Source organism: Urocitellus parryii, unplaced genomic scaffold (assembly GCF_045843805.1).
Source record: "Urocitellus parryii isolate mUroPar1 unplaced genomic scaffold, mUroPar1.hap1 Scaffold_95, whole genome shotgun sequence".
Lineage (NCBI taxonomy): Eukaryota > Metazoa > Chordata > Mammalia > Rodentia > Sciuridae > Urocitellus > Urocitellus parryii.
This window is the reverse complement of record NW_027554244.1, coordinates 10,949-18,656: the sequence shown is the minus strand read 5'-3', so window position 1 is coordinate 18,656 and position 7,708 is coordinate 10,949.

Genomic DNA, 7,708 nt, shown 5'->3' with positions numbered 1-7,708 from the left:
TACAGCCCAAAGTGTTATAAATAAGAATTTAAGAAAGACAAAATCAAGTTCCTACTCATAACACATTCCAATCTAGTTAGGGTACATGACCAGTCCACAAGAAAAGCTAAGATAAGATAGTTCAGTCTTCTAATAAATGATAATTCAAATGATACAGTCAAATATTCATATTCATTCAACTCACAATATTAATCAAGCACCTACTCTGTACTAGGCACAGTTACTGGATTAAAAGACTAACAATAGAAATAAAACAGTATTCACAGTCCAGTAGATGTAACATGTCATATACACCATGAGTACAAATAACATATGGTAGATGTACTTACAATAGAAACAGTTACAGGCAAAAGCAGTGAATATAAAAACAAACACAAATAAAATACAATGGGACATCTATTTAAATTTTGAGACAAATATAGAATTGTTGCTCTTTTCAAAAATTTTTGACCTGGTATTTATTCTGTAACTAGCATAAAAAAATTCCTGTACTATTTACATTTATTTGTCTATCATTCCTTTTCAAAAAAGATTTGGAAGTTTTTAGATGACCTATTACCTCTGAAATGCTATAGGAAAGAGTGGTGCATTCTTTCACAAAGCCATCTCCAAATGTCTGATAACAAATACTGGTTTTTCCATACAGAAAACCCTCAACTACCCAAACCACTAAATTAATTATATCCACATCATTGCCTTATTTCAGTATATAAGTAACCACCCAGCAGTAGGTTTCTACATTCTCATAAAGGTTCACTTGGGTTCCCAACCAATCAGTTACCACAGCACATTTTACTCTCTTAAATATTAAATCTTTACAAATGTTCCTGATGTTTGCTCAAGGGACTAGAAAGTTCACTGAAAAAAACATGAAACCAGATGCATATGATATGCATATCTACACACACACAGATACAGGCACACAAAGAAGTATGAGAAAAGAAGATATCGATCAAGGGAAGTATTCTACAAACATATTCAGTATATCAGACTATGACACTCATGGTTACCCATGCAGAAGATACTTTGTGAAGGCAATGGAGAGGCTAAGGCCTAATTCAAAGACTAAAAATACTTGAGTTTAGCCTAATGTTTTTAATTTACATCTCAAAGTTCAAAGGCAATTACTAAAAAGTGTTATTTTTTTGGTATAGTTCGAGAAGGGGAATAGCTGGGTCAAAAGGTGGTTCCATTCTCAGCTTTCCAAGGAATCTCCATACTGCCCTCCAAATTGACTGCACCAATTTGCAGTCCCACAAGCAATGTACAAGTGTACCTAAGAGCATACTACAGGGACACAGCTATATCAATGTTCATAGCGGCACAATTCACAATAGATAGATTGTGGAACCAACCTTGATGCCCTTCAACAGATGAATGGATAAAAAAAATGTGGCATTTATACACAATGGAATATTACTCAGCACTAAAAAATAACAAAATCATGGCATTTGCAGGAAAATGGATGGCATTAGAGCAGATTATGCTAAGCAAAGTTAGACAATCCCTAAAAAACAAATGCTGAATGTCTTCTCTGATTTAAGGGAGGTGACTCAAAACAGTGTAGGGAGGAAGAGCATGAGAAGAAGATTACCATGAAACAAGGAAAAGAGGTAAAGAGGTGGGAGGGAATGGGAGGGAGAAGGGGAATTTCACGGAAGATGGAAGGAGACCCTCATGGTTACACAAAATACATATACGAAGGTGTGAAGGGGAAGGGAAGAAAAAAGAGAGAAATAAGTGTCACAGTAGAATGGGTAGAGAGAGGTGATGGGAGGGGAGGAGCAGGGAGGGGGTGGATAGGAAGGGCAGCAAAATACAACTGACACTAGGATTGCTGTATGTATACACATGGATGTATAACCAATGTGCTTCTGCAGTTTGTACACGTGGAAAAATGAGAATCCATACCCTATTTGAATCAAATGTATGATAGGTCGAGATCATTGTATTGTCTTGAGCAACTAATAAAAAAATGTTATTTTTTAAAACCCTGAGTTTCTTTTGTTAAATATTTTTTTAGTTGTAGTTAGACACATTATCTTTATTTTATTTATTTATCTTTATGTGGTGCTGAGGACCAAACCCAGTGCTTGCACATGCTAGGCAAGCACTCTACCAGTGGGCCACAACCCCAGCCCACAAAGTTTCTTCGTAAAGAATGTCTTCTTCATCACCACCAAAGAAAGCCAAACTGTTAATAAAAATATTGGAAGAAGGGAAAGTGTAAAGACTAAGAAAATGATAGCTCTTAACCTGAAAAGGAACAGATTATCAAATTTGGTAATAACTTGTAGCTATGAATGTGAACAAGTCCACCAAATGTTTGAGATTAAAAAAAAAAAAACAATCATTGAACTGATTCGCCAAATACTCCAACCTGATCAAAAATAATTCATAAAGTAAAATAAAACATTCACTAAAGTTGAAAAGAATGTTAACATGTAGAATAGTAGTATATACAAGAAACATAAGACTCAATAGAAATACATTCAGGGCAAGTAAAGATTTGTACAAAAATCTTACAATGTTAAAATCTGAGGATTTGAAATGGTCTCAGAAAGCATGCCATGCAAATGGCAAATCTTCTATACTGTATGATGTTTATGGCTCCAAAGGGGTTCTAAACACATTTTAAACCAATAAAATTCTTTTGATATGTACATTCATCCTTAAAGTAGCATTCTTCAGGGGGCCTACTTTTCTATATTTAAAGCATTCATTCTCTATGTATAAAGTGTAAACCTATAAATCTCAGGTGGCATATAAAGTCCAGCCAGTTGAGAGCCACAGCCCAGTCAGAATGACTCCTGGCATTTGCCAGAGGGAATGGTTGAAAAGTGATGCTAGCGAACCATTGAGATGATGATTTGAGTTAAGCTGTATATAATTGCTGTGAGGCTGGATTGATTGAATTGCATATTTGACCTTTACTGTCGGGCAATGGGGCAGCTCTTGCTGCCTTGGGTGCCTGCTACTTTGGAGTTCCTGTGAGTTCTTGGGGGGGGGGGAGATTGGACAGAGCCTGTTGGAGGGAGTGTGTTCCCGTGTGGTGTGTGCAGTGCCGGTGAGAGTTGGGAAATAAACAGTGGCTGTTTGAATCTACAAGGCTTTGTGATGGCTCGGTTATTTGTGTCCAGCCAGACTTCAGCACCAGCCTCTTCCAAGCAGAATAAGGATATCCACAATCTGTCCCAGACTACTCTTCCTAGCTTCACCTTTCATAATCCCTGCTCACACACTCTGGGCTTCAACTGAAGCAATGAATCTTCAGATAGAACTGAACTTTTCCAGGTCCATGCCTTGCTGTTTGCCTTTCCCTTTTCCTGCTAACCTCCCCAAACACTTTTTCTTTTCATATTCTACCAATATTCAAATTTGAGCCCACTTAGCTCATAGAAATCTCTCTAAAACTCAAGCACATTTATTATCATTTAAAAACAAAACAAATCTCTACATGTAAATATTATTTTATGAAACTTTTAGTGTTTAGTCAAAATGGAAGAAAATAAGCACTTCAAAGTATTTACCATGTATTAGGCACTCTGTTAAACACTTTATATAATTAATCTCATTAAGCCAGGATTATTATGTAATTATTTTCTTGCTTTCATTTAATTTTTCAAGTGTTTATGGTTCATCTCATCTCCAACCAGATTATAAATTCCCTATGGGCATAAATCTTCATTTATACTGTAAGAGTAAAAGAAATTGAAATTGAAGTTAAAGTGTAAAAGACCAGATATTGTAAACTTTCTAAGCTGCAAAGCCTGAGTTAAAATGTAAAGGACCAGGTATTGTTAAGTTCCTATGCTACACTACAAAACCTGGAATTCCTGTAGCTGTTAAGACAATTCCCAGGACTGCCCAGTAGATATTCCCCCTGACCACTTAGTAGATAAATAACCTGGACACTGTGCAGTTTGGCACGTAGGCATACAGGGCCCAAACCAATAAATTTGAATGTACCCCCCTTCTTAGGACTGACCTATCACTCCTGCCTGATTTGTTCCCACCAATGAATGTACTAATCATGTTTGAGAATTGTTATTTGATTTTCCCGTGCCTCATGATGATTGCTCTGATGTATGCAAAGTTATTAAATGTATAATTAGCCTTCTGATTCTGATCACAGGCTTTTTTCTTTCTTTTTGTAATACATTACCTATCACATTTTAAGCAAATTTTGTAAAAGAATGTCTTAACATTCAGGAAGATCCTGAGTTCAAAGCTAGCCTCAGCAACAGTAAGGCACTAAGCAACTCAGTGAGACTCTGTCTCTAAATAAAAATTCAAAATAAGGCTAGGGATGTGGCTCAGTGGCCCAGTGGCCCTGGGTTCAATCCCTGGTATCCACCATACCTGCCCCCCACCCCCAAAAAAGAATGTCTTAAAATTCTCCTTCTGAAATAATCTATGTTGTTGTATACAAGGCTTAGAATATGACTTATGATGGCAGAATTTTCCAGGCCAACATACTAAAATTCTCAGATCAAGACAGTTGGACTGGGCTGGGGTTTTATCTACGTGGTAGAGTGCTTGCCTAGCATGTATGAGGCACTGATTTTGAAAATCAGCCCCGCATTAAAAAAAAAAAGACATTAGGACTCAGAAAAAGTTGGAGAAGATAAAAATAAAAAAACAAAAAACAAATTAGTGTGTGTGTGTGTGTATGTGTGTGTGTGTGTAAGAGAGAGAGAGAGAGAGAGAGAGAGAGAGAGAGAGAAAGAGAGAGAGAGAGAGAGAGAGAGAGAAACTTACAGACTGACCAAAGAGAGAGAGAGAGAAATGGTTATGAAATATTCATTCTTGACAGTAACAAGAGGAATAAAATCAGCATTCTTTAAAACAATCTCATTACCAATAAATAGTTCTCAAAGAAAAGTAAGAAGAAGAAAAAATGGAAATAACAGGTCAAAGAAAAGCAAAGAGGCTGTGATCATGTATCTGAATGCCGTGAGCAAGGCCATGAGTATTTCACCAAACCTGAAGTTATTTTGAATTGTGAAGATTAATTTTTCTCTCAAAAGAACATATCTAGTATAATCAAAAGTTTAAGAAATTAAAGAAAGCTGATTGTAAGAATCTCAGAATTGGGCTGGGGATGTGGCTCAAGCAATAACATGCTCACCTGGCATGCACGGGACACTGGGTTTGATATTCAGTATCACATAAAAATAAATTAAAGAGGTTGTGTCCACCGAAAAACTGAAAAAGAAATATTAAAAAATTCACTCTCTCTTTCTCTCTATCTCTTTAATAAAAAAAGAATCTGGGAATCATTTGCAACTGAGCTGCTCTCTTAGCCCCAAGAAACCTTTTGAGAGGCAATGCAGGTATAGCCAGTTCAACCTAGTTTAAATCCTTGCCATGTACTGAATGGATAAGAAGCCTTGAGCTCACCTGTTATTTGCTATTTGTATTTATTTTCATAAAGTGGCCTATAATCTTTTTCCCAGTGCTGTCAAACTTAAAAGTTATTAAAACTACTACATTGATACTGTTTTTAATATTTTAGAACATACAATTACTTGATTTTTTAATTATTGTCCATCCTGTCACTGTTTTATGGATTCTGATTGAAACTTTTTATGATTTTTCATGTAATCATCCTTTATCTCTTATCTTTTCATAAAGTACTTCTGATAGGTTTGAAGAGAAGATTTCAGGGAATGAACCCACAACCTTAACATGCTAGGCAAGTGCTCTACTACTGAGCCACATACCCAGGCCTCTCTCTTTCTTATCAATTTCACTAAACTAGATAAACGTCTGCCAACTCAAATATAATTCCAGATATCTTTGCCTATCTATTAGATGTAAACTGTATTTGTTTTTGCAAGAAACATTTGAATAAAGCTTTAATTTCCTAAAATAAAACCAATACTATAAATTTTATTATTTTCAGTATGTGAGTTTACTTTTTTAAAATACAAATAACACATTCTACTGTAATTTTTTTCCAAAGCCACTTTTGCCATTTTCTCAGACCAAATACCTAACATAAATCATACTGAAAATATATTAACAAGAGGCAATGATAACATCTATCTTCTGCACTTTCACAAAGCACTTTCATATAACTATATTATGATTATGAATCTTCACAATAGTGATACAAATTAGAAATCAAATTCCAAAAATGTCAACTCAACATCTAGTCACTTTAAAGCTTATTTTGCCATTTAATAATGGTAAATTCTTTAACCTTGTTACACATTTCATTTCCTTATTAGTAAAAATGAAATAATGCTCCCAAACTCACAATGTTAATGCAAAGATTAAACTAATTACTATAATGTATACAAAAGGATCTAGTACAGTTTGTTTGTTATTCAAAACATCTGTTTATATTCTACCTATGGGTTTGGGTCATAATCCTGAAAACACAATCTGGAATGACATAATCCTAAATGCTGAGATCCCGAAAGACCTAAACTCCAAAAATATAATTCTGGAAAAAAAAAAAAACAGTTTAAAATTTTCTTAAAAGGGCAATTACATTTTCATAATGGGATTCAAGAAACACAAAACATATCAGATTACTTCATTTTACAAATTATAATAGCCAATAATATATATTTTTTGCAAGCACACTCAAATATACTACCAACAACTGCACAGATAATGAGTTATGAGCATACAAACTACTCAAATAGGTTAACAAGCGAAACGTACAAATGCATATCACTATAACTGGTAATTCTGTGTACCCAGTGTTAGAACAATGGTTCTATGAAATACAAAGATGAATAATCTAAGTTTCTTGATGAACTCAATCAAGACCCACAAGGGGTCATGACCTAAACAATGGAGATACTAAAGATAGATTTAATCTTTCATAAACATAGATGTACAAAAAAGAACACCTCTTCATTTACTGAGGAATTTTTTACATTTTTACATATTCCACGCTCCCATACAGTCAATGTTGTGAAAATGCACTTGCACAGTTAAATCTGCAAATAATGCATACAACAAATCAGAACTCAAAAAATTCTTTACACAATTTATACCTCCAGTATTAGAAATGATACTAATGAAATACCCACCATAGTAAATTATTTTAAAATGCATTTAATTAAAAAAAAAACTAAAAGGAAAATCTGACATATCAAAAAACATAACACAAGAATAGAAATTGGCAACTGCAAGAAGAGTCTATAAGACCTCACAATCTTTAGTTATATTTTGAAGCCTTACATCATAATATATAGCTTCTTTTTTCTTTTAGGGCACATGGTGTTCCTCAAAAAATCCATTCATGCTCATTTTCTAACTAGTACTGCTCTGTTTAAAAATTCTTCTACAATTCATTTATACATGAAAGGAAGTCCATATTAAATTGTCCCATCCAGTGTGCTATGCTTCTGGATCTTCTGATTCTAGTCCACTCGAGAATCTCTCACCAATCTACACTGGAAATACTCTCACAGACACACCCAAAATAATGTTTTACTGGGTTTCCAACATTCATTCCATATATCATTATGCAGCTATCTCATATATAACTGTAAAAGCACCAACCCCTTTCCTACTTAGCATCAAATTTGTACTCTTATCATATAATACCCCCCCTACCCCCGTGTATCCACAATAGGAACTGTGGCTCTGGGAATTTCAACTTTCAGTATTTTGAAATTCAGAAACGTAACCTTTGGGGATTGCCATTTGGAGGACTTTAGATGTTCAGAACTGGTATCACTTA